We start from the raw sequence: 16,082 nt of genomic DNA on the forward strand, positions 1-16,082 counted from the left end.
ACACACGTGGAGTTATGTACTTAACACAAAAAAAGGTGAAATAACTGAAAGCACGTTTTGTATTCTAGTTTCTTCAAAATAGCCACCCTTTGTGGCTAAATGCTGCCGTACCGTGGGTCTTTGGTGATGCTAAAAGGCCAGTGCCAGAGGACCTTAAGGATCCGCAAGGATTGATACGGTCAAAGCAGGTCAGATAAAGAGGCGCAAGACCATTAAGACATTTAAAAACTAATAATAGAACTTTAAAATCAACAGGGAGCCAATTCAGTAACTTTAAAACTGGTGTAATCTGCTCCCGCCAAAGAATGACTTGATTAAAGTACAGTGATTGTATTTTCTTATAGTCAAACTAATTTTACAGTAACCAAAAATATTGAATGTACAGTACAGGCCAAAAGTTTGGACAAACCTTCTCATTTCAATGCGTTTTCTTTATTTTCATGACTATTGTAGATTGTCACATCAAAACTAGGAAAGAACACATGTGGAGTTACGTAAACAAAAAAAGGTGAAATAACTGAAAGCATGTTTTGTATTCTAGTTTCTTCATATTAACCACTCTTAGTGGCATTTAGCCACCTATAGAGGCTAAAAGGCCAGTGCCAGAGGACCTCAGGATCTGTGAGGGTTGATACGGTCAAAGCAGATCTAGTAGATAAGGAGGCGCAAGGCCATTAAGACATTTAAAAACTAATAATATAACTTTAAAATCGACAGGGAGCCAATTCAGTGATTTTAAAACTGGTGTAATGTGCTCCCGCCAAAGAATCACTTGATTAAAGTACAGTGTTTTTTATTTTCTTATGGTCAAACTGTGTAATTTTACCCTGGACAAAAATATTGAATATACAGTACAGGCAAAAAGTTTGGACACACCTTCTCATTTTAATGCGTTTTCTTTATTTTCATGACTATTTACACTATAAATTGTCACATCAAAACCATGAATGAAGACATGCGGAGTTATGAACTTAAAAAAAAAAGGTGAATTAACTGAAAACATGTTTTGTATTCTAGTTTCTTTATATTAGCCACCCTTAGTTGCATTGAGCCACCTATAGTGGCTAAAAGTCGCCTCATCGTGGGTCTTTGGTGAAGCTAAAAGGCCAGTGCCAGAGGACCTTCAGGATCCGCGGGGGTTGATATGGTCAAAGCAGGTCAGATAAGGAGGCGCAAGGCCATTAAGACATTTAAAAACTAATAATATAACTTTAAAAGTGATTGGGAGCCAATGCAGTGACTTTAAAACTGGTGTAATATGCTCCCACCAAAGAATCACTTGATTAAAGTACAGTGTTTTTTATTTTTTTATATCCATCCATCCATATTCTTCTGCTTATCCGAGGTCGGGTGGTGGGGGCAGTAGCCTAAGCAGGGAAGCCCAGACTTCCCTCTCCCCAGCCACTCCGTCTGGCTCTTCCCGGGGGATCCCGAGGCGTTCCCAACGTGTCCTGGGTCTTCCCCGTGGCCTACCAGTTGGACGTGCCTTAAACACCTCCCTAGGGAGGCATCGGGTGGCATCCTGACCAGATGCCCGAGCCACCTCATCTGGCTCCTCTTCATGTGGAGGAGCAGCGGCTTTACTTTGAGCTCCTCTCGGATGGCAGAGCTTCTCACCCTATCTCTAAGGGAGAACCCCGCCATCCGGCAGAGCAAACTCATTACAGCTGCTTGTACCCGTGATCTTGTCCTTTAGGTCATAACCCAAAGCTGATGACCATAGGTGAGGATGGGAACGTAGATCGAACGGTAAATTGCGAGCTTTGCCTTCCGGCTCAGCTCCTTCTTCACCACAACGGATCGATACAATGTCCGCATTAGTGAAGACGGCGCACCGATCCGCCTGTCGATCTCACCATCCACTCTTCCCTCACCCATGAACAAGACTCCTTGGTACTTGAACTCCTCCACTTGGGGCAATATTGCCTCCCCAACCCGGAGATGGCGCTCCACCCTTTCCCCGGGAGAGAACCATGGACTCGGACTTGGAGGTGCTGATTCTCATTCCAGTCGCTTCAAACTGCGAACCGATCCAGTGAGAACTGAAGATCCTGGCCACTAGAAGCCATCAGGACCACATCGTCTGCAAAAAGCAGACACTTAATCCTGCAGCCACCAAACCAGATCCCCTCAACGCCTTGACTGCATCTAGAAATTCTGTCCATAATAGTTATGAACAGAATGGGTGACAAAGGGCAGCCTTGGCTTGAGTCCAACCCTCACTGGAAACGTGTCCGACTTACTGCCGGCAATGCGGACCAAGTTCTGACACTGATCATACAGGGAGCGGCGTCTTTATGTGCGCGACGCCTCAATCATTGGTATGTGTTCATCTCCAAAACCATTCTGGGTATCGCTCCTTCTTATCCGTGTTGTCTTTTAACAAAGAAACAATCTCCGTTCAATGAATGTTCTGCAATTTGTCGTCCCCAAAGTAAGAACTGAACTGGGCAAGAAAGCATTTCGGTTTTCAGCGCCAAAGGCTTGAAATAACCTACAATCCAATCTTCAAATTCAAACCCTAGTTACATTAAATTAGTTTAAAGCTTCTGTGAATGTTAATGTTGTAAATTTGATGTTTTAGGGGTTGTTTACTGTTTTTAACGTAGCTTTGCCGCTGCCCTCTTGACCAGGTCTCCCTTGGAAAAGAGATCTTTGTGTGACGACCGGGGTTGCATTGCGATGCAGGGTCTGTTCTCCCAGAATGCAATCGGACTTCGGACACAGCGTGCAGGTAGGAAATGATTTATTTTTAAAAATAAATCTGACGGGTACAAACCAAAACGTGCTCAAAGCACGGACGGCAAAAACCAAAGGAGCTAGCGTGGAAGCCAGTCTACAGGTATCAGGAATCAAAAGTCATCTGTCGCCCAAAGCAAATTAGGAAGCCAGACCGAGCGAGGCCAGGCCGTAAACTAAATAGCCCTCTGATTAGTGCCAGGACAACAGGTGAGCGTCCCGAACACTAACCAGGGGCAGGTGAGTGTAATCTGCCGTCATGGTGACTGAAACAAAACAAAATCAAGAGGTACTGAAAACACAAGTGACTAGAAAACGTTAACAGACTATGATCCAGGCAGCGGATCATAATACTTTGATCTCAATGGGATTTTACCTTGTTAAATAAAAGCTAAATAAAAATATTCCCGTTAGTTCCCATGGAAAGTTTCCAACTTTGAATATACCCGGACTTTTGCAACCCTAGTCATAAAGAAGTACATTTTGCATAATGGGGGACTTTTACCTACTTTACCAAACTTTCATGATATGAGGAACCAAAACTTCAGCAATAGCAAACAAAGACGCGTAAACATGGATTCTATTGCTTTGACCAGAGAAAGGTGGTTTACACAAATATCCAAATATTGACACTATTTAGATTTTGAACTGGTTCTGTAGTCAGCCCGGCCCCCTAGACATTTTTGGAATTTGGACTGTTCTTTTCTGGCAATGTGTGAACCTTGACAATGGTCAATCATTGGTGTTTCTACATAACCACTTCATTCCCAAACAACTTCTCCATGTGTTCTGTTCTATTTCCTCAAATAGTGGCCGCCATTCCTCGGATTATTTCCACAGACACTGACTAATTGCCCAAGTTCATAGAGCCTTTTCACTGAATTGATTAACGTTTATTAAACAAGTTGAAAAACTAATTGGGGTGTTACCATTTAGTGGTCAATTGTACGGAATATGTACTCTACTGTGCAATCTACTAATAAAAGTTTCAATCAATCAATCGAAAAAGTATAATGTCGGGGCCGATTGGAAAGAATCGTTGTACTCTTAACCATGAGTTAACTAATTCCTGACACCCCCAATACTTAATGCAATATTTTTTGGTGTTTAATCACACGAGTTAACTCATTTTTGACCCCCCAATAAATAATGCAATATTTTTGGTGATTAATCACAAGTTAACTTATTTTTTGACAACTCATGGGGATTAATCGCATGAATTAACTCATGTTTGACACCCCCAATAATTAATGCCATATTTTTGGGTGATTAATCACATGAGTTAACTCATTTTTCTGACAACCCCTGGTGAATAATCACTTCTGTTAACTCTTTTTTTAACAACCCCTGGTGATTAACCACATGAGCTAACTCATTTTTTACAACCCCAAACCATTAATGCAATATTTTGGGGTGATTAATCACATGAGTTAACTCATTTTTCGGACAACCCTGGTGATTAATCACATGAGTTAACTAATTTTTCTGACAACCCCTGGTGATTAATCACATGAGTTAACTCATTTTGAACACCCCCAATAACTAATGCAATATTTTTGGGTGATTAATCACATGAGTTAACTCATTTTTCTGACAACCCTGGTGATTAATCACATGAGTTAACTAATTTTTCTGACAACCCCTGGTGATTAATCACATGAGTTAACTCATTTTGAACACCCCCAATAACTAATGCAATATTTTTGGGTGATTAATCACATGAGTTAACTCATTTTTCTGACAACCCCTGGTGATTAATCACATGAGTTAACTCATTTTTTTGACAACTATTGGTGATTAATCACATGAATTAACTCATGTTTGACACCGCCAATAATTAATGCCATATTTTGGGTGATTAATCACATGAGTTAACTCATTTGTCTGACAAACCCTGGTGATTAATCACATGAGTTAACTCATTTTTACAACCCAAACCATTAATGCAATATTTTGGGGTGATTAATCACATGAGTTAACTCATCTTTCTAACAACCCCTGGTGATGAATCACATGAGTTAACAAATTTTTTGACAACTCTTGGTGATTAATCACATGAATTAACTCATGTTTGACACCCCCAATAATTAATGCCATATTTTTGGGTGATTAATCACATGAGTTAACTAATTATTTGGCAACTCATGGTGATTAATCACACGAATTAACTCATTTTGAACACCCTCAATAACTAATGCAATATTTTTTGGTGATTAATCACATGAGTTAACTCATTTTTTTGACAACCCCTGGTGATTAATCACATGAGTTAACTAATTTTTGACACTCCCAATAACTAATGCAATATTTTTGGTGATTAATCGCATGAGTTAACTAATTATTTGGCAACTCATGGTGATTAATCACATGAGTTAACTCATTTTTGACACCCCTAATAATAAATGCAATTTTTTCTGGTGATTAATCACATGAATTAACAAATGTTTGACACCCCTAATAATGAATGCAATATATTTGGGTGATTAATCACTTGAGTTAACTCATTATTGACACCCCTAATAATGAAAGCAGTATATTTTGGTAATTAATCACATGAGTTACCTAATTTTTGACACCCCCAATAATTAATGCAATATCTTTGGTGATTAATCACATGAGTTAACTCAGTTTTTTGCAACTCATGGTGATTAATCACATGAGTTAACTCAGTTTTGACACCCCCAATGATTAATGCAATTTTTTGGGTGATTAATCACATGAATTAACTAATGTTTGACACCCCTAATAATGAATGCAGTATATTTGGGTGATTAATCACTTGAGTTAACATTTTTGACGCCCCCAATAATTAATGCAATATTTTTTGGTGATTAATCACATGAGTTAACTCATTTGTTTGGCAACTCATGGTGATTAATCACATGAGTTAACTAATTTTTGACACCCCCGTTAACTAATGCAATATTTTTGGGTGATTAATCACATGAGTTAACTAATTATTTGGCAACTCATGGTGATTAATCACAGGAGTTAACTCATTTTTGACACCCCCAATAATTAATGAAATTTTTTGGGGTGATTAATCACATGACTTAACTAATGTTTGACACCCCTAATAATGAATGCATTATATTTGGGTGATTAATCACTTGAGTTAACATTTTTGACACCCCCAATAATTAATGCAATATTTTTTGGTGATTAATCACATGAGTTAACTAATTTTTTGGCAACTAATGGTAATTAATCACATGAGTTAACTAATGTCTAACACCCCTAATAATGAATGCAGTATATTTAGGTGATTAATCACATGAGTTAACTAATGTCTGACACCCCTAATAATGAATGCAGTATATTTAGGTGATTAATCACATGAGTTAACTAATGTTTGACACCCCTAATAATGAATGCAGTATATTTGGGTGATTAATCACTTGAGTTAACCAATTTTTGACACCCCCAATAATTATTGCAATATTTTTTGGTGATTAATCACATGAGTTAACTCATTTTTTTGACAACCCTGGTGAGGTTATCGGCGTTTCAACCCAGGTTTCACTTGACATTTCATTTTAAACATACCAGTTATTGCAATTTGTATTAATTATTCCATATTATATAAAAGTCTCCCGTCCCACATACAGCTGGGTAAACTACTCCCGGTCACTATATGAGGAAATATGTTTTTTTTTTTGTTTATCTGAAATTCAGTTGGCTATACCATGAATTGATTAATGTGGACCCCGACTTAAACAAGTTGGAAAACTTATCTGGGTGTTACCATTTAGTGGTCAATTGTAGGGAATATGTACTGTACTGTGCAATCTACTAATACAAGCTTCAATCAATCAATCAATCAATCAATACAAGGTTCTACTAGAGATATGATACGGTTTTTGATGAGTTGTACTTTATGTAGCAATGTTTATGTATTAGATAATAGTTATTCATGAATAGTTTTGGATATTTGACCAGTTGAGCTGCATAATTTAATAATATAATAATTAAGCATTAGGGGTCAAATAGGGATGAAACATTTAACCTACCTCTATTGTTGATGTCTTGACTTTTTGTACTTTTAACACAAGTTGTGGTGGTTTTGTTGTTTTACTGTGAATAAAAACAACCCTTTTGGATTTAGATTTCCCTTGTTTTTCAATCAATCAATCAATCAATCAATTTATTTATATAGCCCTAAATCACAAGTGTCTCAAAGGGCTGCACAAGCCACAACAACATCCTCGGCTCAGAGCCCACAAAAGGGCAAGGAAAAACTCACAACCGAGTGGAACGTCAATGTGGATGACTATGAGAAACCTTGGAGGGGAGACCGGATGCATTCGACATCGAGTGGGTCTAACATAATATTGTGAAAGTCCAGTCCATAGTGGATCTAACATAACAGTGAGAGTCCAGTCCATAGTGGATCTAACATAATAGTGAGATTCCAGTCCATAGTGGATCTAACATAATAGTGAGCGTTAAGGCCATAGTGGATCTAACATAATAGTGTGAGAGTCCAGTCCATAGTGGATCTAACATAATAGTGAGAGTCCAGTCCATAGTGGATCTAACATAAAAGTGTGAGAGTCCAGTCCATAGTGGATCTAACATAATAGTGAGAGTCCAGTCCATAGTGGATCTAACATAATAGTGTTAGAGTCCAGTCCATAGTAGAGCTAACATAATGGTGAGAGTCCAGTCCATAGTAGAGCTAACATAATAGTGTGAGAGTCCAGTCCATAGTGGATCTAACATAATAGTGAGAGTCCAGTCCATAGTGGATCTAACATAATAGTGAGAGTCCAGTCCATAGTGCATCTAACATAATAGTGAGAGTCCAGTCCATAGTGGATCTAATATAATAGTGAGAGTCCAGTCCATAGTGGATCTAACATAAAAGTGTGAGAGTCCAGTCCATAGTGGATCTAACATAATAGTGTGAGAGTCCAGTCCATAGTGGATCTAACATAATAGTGAGAGTCCAGTCCATAATGGATCTAACATAATAGTGAGATTCCAGTCCATAGTGGATCTAACATAATAGTGAGCGTTAAGGCCATGGTGGATCTAACATAATAGTGAGAGTCCAGTCCATAGTGGATCTAACATAATAGTGTGAGAGTCCAGTCCATAGTAGAGCTAACATAATGGTGAGAGTCCAGTCCATAGTAGAGCTAACATAATAGTGTGAGAGTCCAGTCCATAGTGGATCTAACATAATAGTGTGAGAGTCCAGTCCATAGTGGATCTAACATAATAGTGAGAGTCCAGTCCATAGTGGATCTAACATAATAGTGTGAGAGTCCAGTCCATAGTAGAGCTAACATAATGGTGAGAGTCCAGTCCATAGTAGAGCTAACATAATAGTGTGAGAGTCCAGTCCATAGTGAATCTAACATAATAGTGTGAGAGTCCAGTCCATAGTGGATCTAACATAATAGTGAGAGTCCAGTCCATAGTGGATCTAACATAATAGTGTGAGAGTCCAGTCCATAGTAGAGCTAACATAATGGTGAGAGTCCAGTCCATAGTAGAGCTAACATAATAGTGTGAGAGTCCAGTCCATAGTGGATCTAACATAATAGGGAGAGTCCAGTCCATAGTGGATCTAACATAATAGTGAGAGTCCAGTCCATAGTGGATCTAACATAATAGTGTGAGAGTCCAGTCCATAGTGGATCTAACATAATAGTGTGAGAGTCCAGTCCATAGTGGATCTAACATAATAGTGAGAGTCCAGTCCATAGTGGATCTAACATAATAGTGTGAGAGTCCAGTCCATAGTAGAGCTAACATAATGGTGAGAGTCCAGTCTATAGTAGAGCTAACATAATGGTGAGAGTCCAGTCCATAGTGGATCTAACATAATAGTGAGAGTCCAGTCCATAGTGGATCTAACATAATAGTGTGAGAGTCCAGTCCATAGTGGATCTAACATAATAGTGAGCGTTAAGGCCATAGTGGATCTAACATAATAGTGTGAGAGTCCAGTCCATAGTGGATCTAACATAATAGTGAGAGTCCAGTCCATAGTGGATCTAACATAATAGTGTGAGAGTCCAGTCCATAGTAGAGCTAACATAATGGTGAGAGTCCAGTCCATAGTAGAGCTAACATAATAGTGTGAGAGTCCAGTCCATAGTGGATCTAACATAATAGTGAGAGTCCAGTCCATAGTGGATCTAACATAATAGTGAGAGTCCAGTCCATAGTGGATCTAACATAATAGTGTGAGAGTCCAGTCCATAGTGGATCTAACATAATAGTGTGAGAGTCCTGTCCATAGTGGATCTAACATAATAGTGAGAGTCCAGTCCATAGTGGATCTAACATAATAGTGTGAGAGTCCAGTCCATAGTAGAGCTAACATAATGGTGAGAGTCCAGTCCATAGTAGAGCTAACATAATAGTGTGAGAGTCCAGTCCATAGTGGATCTAACATAATAGTGAGAGTCCAGTCCATAGTGGATCTAACATAATAGTGAGAGTCCAGTCCATAGTGGATCTAACATAATAGTGTGAGAGTCCAGTCCATAGTGCATCTAACATAATAGTGAGAGTCCAGTCCATAGTGGATCTAACATAATAGTGTGAGAGTCCAGTCCATAGTGGATCTAACATAATAGTGAGAGTCCAGTCCATAGTGGATCTAACATAATAGTGTGAGAGTCCAGTCCATAGTAGAGCTAACATAATGGTGAGAGTCCAGTCCATAGTAGAGCTAACATAATAGTGTGAGAGTCCAGTCCATAGTGGATCTAACATAATAGTGAGAGTCCAGTCCATAGTGGATCTAACATAATAGTGAGAGTCCAGTCCATAGTGGATCTAACATAATAGTGTGAGAGTCCAGTCCATAGTGCATCTAACATAATAGTGAGAGTCCAGTCCATAGTGGATCTAACATAATAGTGAGAGTCCAGTCCATAGTGGATCCAACATAATAGTGTGAGTCCAGTCCATAGTGCATCTAACATAATAGTGAGAGTCCAGTCCATAGTGGATTCAACATAATAGTGAGAGTCCAGTCCATAGTGGATCTAACATAATAGTGTGAGAGTCCAGTCCATAGTGGATCTAACATAATAGTGTGAGAGTCCAGTCAATAGTGAATTTAACATAATAGTGTGAGAGTCCAGTCCATAGTGGATCTAACATAATAGTGAGAGTCCAGTCCATAGTGGAGCTAACATAATAGTGAGAGTCCAGTCCATTGTGAGAGGGGGGCAGAGGAGAAAAGAAAAGAAACGGCAGATCAACTGGTCTAAAAAGGGGGTCTATTTAGAGTATACAAATGAGTTTTAAGGTGAGACTTAAATGCTTCTACTGAGGTAGCATCTTGAACTGTTACCGGGAGGGCATTCCAGAGTATTGGAGCCCCAATAGAAAACGCTCTATAGCCCGCAGACTTTTTTGGGGGTCCTGGGAATCACACAATAAGTTGGAATTCTTTGAAGGCAGATTTCTTGCCGGGACATATGGTACAATACAATCAGCAAGATAGGATGGAGCTAGACCGTGTAGTATTTTATACGTAAGTAGTAAAACCTTAAAGTCACATCTTAAGTGCACAGGAAGCCAGTGCAGGTGAGCCAGTATAGGTATATATAAGTATATATGTATATTAAGTATATATATATATATATATATATATATATATAGGTATATATATAGGTATATATATGTATATAAGGCATATACAGTATAGGTATATATATATAGGTATATATGCATATAAAGTATATACAGTATAGGCGTAATATGATCCAACTTTCTTGTTCTTGTCAAAAGTCTGGCAGCAGCATTTTGTACCAACTGTAATCTTTTAATGCTAGACATAGGGAGACCCCAAAATAATAGGTTACAGTAATCGAGACGAGGCGTAACAAACGCATGAATAATGATCTCAACTATACACACTATATTGCCAAAAGTATTTGGCCACCCATCCAAATGAGGAGACTCAGGTGTCCTAATCATTTGGCCCGGTGTATCAAATCAAGCACTTAGGCGTGGAGACTGTTTCTACAAACATTTTGTGGATGATTAGGGAAGGTTGTTTGGATGGTGTGATATGGGTAAATGCTGTGCAAATCCATTTGTAGCACAACTCAAGGCCATGGGCCTGATTTCCTCGTATTGTCCACCAGATGGAAGCAAACATGTATCAACCAAACTGTCAGGTAAGTAAATGAAGTTTTTTAACGGAACTCACGACTCATGCAGGCTAAATTGAAGACACCACCGGGCTGCAACTGGACAGACCTGTGCGGGCATGAAGCCTTGTGATGTGAAACCTAACTTTGGTCACCTTTGCTGGAACTGGGAATTGTGTTGTTCCTCTTTCCACTCCGTGCATGATAGTTTTTTTTAAATGTATTTTTTATTTGTAATGTCACCTCAGTAAAATACCACTGAGATAGGGGAAATCCAATGTAATGCAGTAATGTTGCCTTTTTACTGCTCAGGCATTATTTTGAAGGACTTAAAACCACTTCACACTATGAGGAATTAAGTATTCAACCTACTGCTGTAAAATATCATATATTAATCTTTTCCCCTTTAATTCAACTATAATTGTCATTTGTAGTTTTCAACACTTTTACATAGATTTTTTTTTTCTTGACAAAAATAAAGTAATTTCCATCAAATCCACAAGGAGAACTTGCTAAAAAGTATTAGACTGGAATGAATTAGGGATTTACGGCATTGATTTTCTTTATTATTATTGCGGGACAAGCGGTACGGAATGGATGGATGGATGTCCATTGTCATTGTGTTGTCCTGAAGTCAAGTGTTAATATTCTTTACATATTTACTTGATAATATTGTTGTATTAGTGACTGCAATGCTTTAATTTGGAGCTAAAATTGTTTATATTTATTGTACGCTATCGGTAAACAGCAGTTAGATGATGTCACTTCCGCTAAATTAATTCCTGTTGGATGACTTCCGGTATTCGTTCGAAAGCAAGTCATACATTTTTCGGTCTTCTGTAGTAATTTCTGTTGCCATCTTACACAAAAAAGCGAAGAAGCAATGCCGTAAGTTGTTTTTAATAAGTTAACAACATGTCAGAGATGTTTAAAAAGTGTAATAGTGCCGATATGTTGAATATAATTGTCAAATTGGATACACCGTTCAAGTCATTCAAGCAGACGGGAGTCTCCCTCTGCTGGACATTTTTGGACATTACCTTTACATTTTATATGTCACCTGAGACAAACATGTACAAAGGCAATACGTGTGTTTGTGTCTCTTTGTTCTTTTCAGTTTTTCACCATCTTGTCTATGAAGAATTGTCAAAAGTAAATGGTCAAGCTTACGACGACGTTCTCTTCATTGACTCCGGTTTGGCTTCGTGTTGAGTTGGTGTTTTTACACGTCTCGCGAGAACACTAAAGTCATGTTTAAAACAAAAAAGATACTTAGAGCAAAAAAAAAAGAAGAATCAATTCAACCCTTTAACAAGTCTTTAAAATTCCCTCATAACAAAAAAAAAATGCTTGTTTCCCAAACAGATCATGCATTTATATTTTTTCCACTTTAAACAAGTTGATGTTTTAAAACTGTCTGCCAGAAAATCACATGTAAAATATTGGTAACACTTTAGTAAGAGGACTATATTCACCATTAACTCTAAATAACTCTAAATTAAGCCTTTGTTACTGTAATAATCAACTAATGAATGGTTCATAATAAAAACTGATATATATATATATATATATATATATATATATATATATATATATATATATATATATATATATATATATACAGGACTGTCTTAGAAAATTTGAATATTGTGATAAAGTCCTTTATTTTCTGTAATGCAACTAAAAACATGATAATGTCATACATTCTGGCTTCATTACACATCAACTAAAACATTGCAAGCCTTTTATTATTTTTAATATTGCTGATTATGGCATACAGCTTAAAAAAAACTCAAAAATCCTATCTCAAAAAATTTGAATATTTCCTCAGACCCAGAAAAAAAAAAGATTTTTAACAGCAAAACAAAATCAAACATTTGAAAATGTCAATTAATCCACTCAGTACTTGGTTGGGAATCCAATCGGCCTGTGGCATTGCTGAGGTGTTATGGATGCCCAGGATGCTTCAATAGCGGCTTTCAGCTCATTTGCATTATTGGGTCTGGTGTCTTTCAGCTTCTTCTTCACAATACCCCACAAAATCTCTATGGGGTTTAGGTCAGGAGAGTTGGCAGGCCAATGGAGGACAGTAATGCCATGGTCAGTACACCCGTTACTGCTGGTTTTGGCACTTAGAGCAGGTGCCAGATCATGCTGGGAAATTAAATCATCATCTCCATAGGGCTTTACAACAGATGGAAGCATGTTCACAGCTCCATTGACTCTGGACTTGATGAAACACCGTGGACCAAAACCAGCAGCTGACATGGCTCCCCAAACCATTGCTGACTGAGGGAACTTCCGTTGTCAAGAGTTCAGGAGAGGCTTGACCATGGGAATACGGCTATTGAAGCTGTATCTGTTGTAAAGCCCTATGGAGATGATGATTTAATTTTCCAGCATGATCTGGCACCTGTCCACGGTACCAAAACCAGCAGTAACTGGTGTACTGACCATGGCATTACTGTCCTCCATTGGCCTGCCAACTCCCCTGACCTGAACCTCATAGAGAATGTGTGGGTTATTGTGAAGAAGAAGCTGAAAGACAGCAGACCCAATAATGCAAATGAGCTGAAGGCCGCTATTGAAGCATCCTGGGCATCCATATCACCGCAGCAATGCCACAGGCCGATTGCCTCCATGCCACGCCGCATTGATGCAGTAATCCATGCAAAAGGATTCCCAACCAAGTACTGAGTGCATTAATTGACATTTTCAAATGTTTGATTTTGTTTTGCTGTTATAAATCTATTTTTTTTACTTGGTCTGAGGAAATATTCAAATTTTTGGAGATAAGATTTTTGAGTTTTCTTGAGCTGTTTTCCATAATCAGCAATATTAAAATAATAAGAGGCTTGCAATATTTCAGTTGATGTGTAATGAATCCAGAATGTGTGACATGTTCATGTTTTTAGTTGCATTGAAGAAAATAAAGGACTTTATTCTAATATTCAAAAATTTCTGAGACATTCCTGTATACATATATATATATATATATATATATATATATATATATATATATATATATATGTATATATATCAATCGATTGATTGATTGATATATATGCAGTATATAATGATCCCATATTAACGTTTTTCTATATATATATGTATATATATATATATATACACACACACATATATATATATATATATACTGTATATATACATAATGTTCCCATATTAACGTGTTTCTATATATATATATACATACACATACATCTATATATGTATGTGTATATATATATATACATATACATATATATATATATATATATATACATATACATATATATATATATATATATATATATATATATATATATATATATATATATATATATATATATATATATATATATATATATATATGGTAACATTTTAGTGTGGGAACACCATATATATCCATCCATCCATCCATTTTTTACCGCTTATTCCCTTTGGGGTCGCGGGGGGCTCTGGTGCCTATCTCAGCTACAATCGGGCGGAAGGTGGGGTATACACACACACACACACACACACACACAAACACACACATACACACACACACACACACACACACACACATATATATATATACACACACATATATATATACATATACATATATATATATATATATATATATATACACACATATATATATATATGCACATATATATATATATATACACACACACATATATATATATACATATACATATATATATATATATATACACACACATATATATATACATATACATATATATATACATATACATATATATATATATATATATATACATATACATATATATATACATATACACATATATATATATATATATATATATATATATATATATATATATATATATATATATATATATATATACATATATATATATATATATATGTGGTAACACTCTAGTATGGGAAACATGTAAACCATTAATTAGTTGCTTATTAAAGTAACAGACTTAATTTAAAGTTATTTGGACACAACTCATTAATGGTTTTCCCATACTAAAGTGTAACCATATATATATATATATATATATATATATATATATATATATATATATATATATGCACATATAGTGTTTAATTTGTTGCTTATTAACATGCAAATTAGTAACAAATTGGCTGTTAATTAGTCATTATTAAGTACTTATTAATGCCTTATTCTGCATGGCCTTATTAAACAAGCAGTAAGCGATTAACTAAGAGTCTTCCCTCAATAACCTCGGAAGTTTTGCTTATTAGTAAATCTAACCCTAACACTTATATGTTCCCCTAGTGTCCAAATAACTCTAAATTAAGTCTTTGTTAATTAAAATATGTTCTCCACACTAAAGTGATACCAAAATATGAATTGTGCTGTGGAGATTTGAACAATTGTGATCCCAGTATGTGACATACTTCCACTGGCTTTTCATCTAAAACTGGTCAAGTGCAAGTTGTTTTGCTGCTGTTTGTCTCTGCATGGTGCAAACATATGTGCACAATATGTTGTTATTTATTAATCATTTTTTGGTTCGTCATTGTTTTGTTTTTTTTACATTTATTTATTTGTAGCTGTATGTAGAAATGGTGCCTTTGAAGTGGCAGCTATGTGCTTTTTTTCATGTCTTTGATGTATCCCTCTTTTTTTTTAATATATTTTCACCATATTTGTGTGGATGTTTTGTACCTGCACATCATTTCCCCTTTGTGGGATAAATACATTTTATCCCATCTTATCCTGATATAATAAATTCAGCTATCAGTATGAATTTTCCTAAAAATGTGGTCCTACGGTAAATATTTGGGGTCCCACTTTATTTGTAAGTGTTTTAAAAACAAATGATTAATGTATGCGTTGTCCTGTTATATCTCACATTCTATACAGTGTTTGGTAAAAAGTTTAACATAAATTTTACTTCATTCATTAAAAACAAATAATACAAAATGCATGTGTAAATGTATTCACTTACAAAATATTCATTCACTTTTTTCTTTCCTTCATGGATCCAAACTGCACCGCTGCCGCCCTAAAATCAAAGTTGTCTGGCTGACGAGGACCACTGACACATCTCATCTCTGCATATTTGACCAGAATACACATGATTTCTATGTAGTTATTATTTGTATGAATATTTGTTCTTTCTCCCTTTTTATTTAGTGTCAAGTTGAAGAGACTCCAGACATCATCCTGATCAAGTGATTCAACTTTCTCCGTCTTTTTTGCCACTTGTG

This window comes from Nerophis ophidion, linkage group LG05 (genome assembly GCF_033978795.1).
Source record: "Nerophis ophidion isolate RoL-2023_Sa linkage group LG05, RoL_Noph_v1.0, whole genome shotgun sequence".
Taxonomy (NCBI): Eukaryota; Metazoa; Chordata; class Actinopteri; order Syngnathiformes; family Syngnathidae; genus Nerophis; species Nerophis ophidion.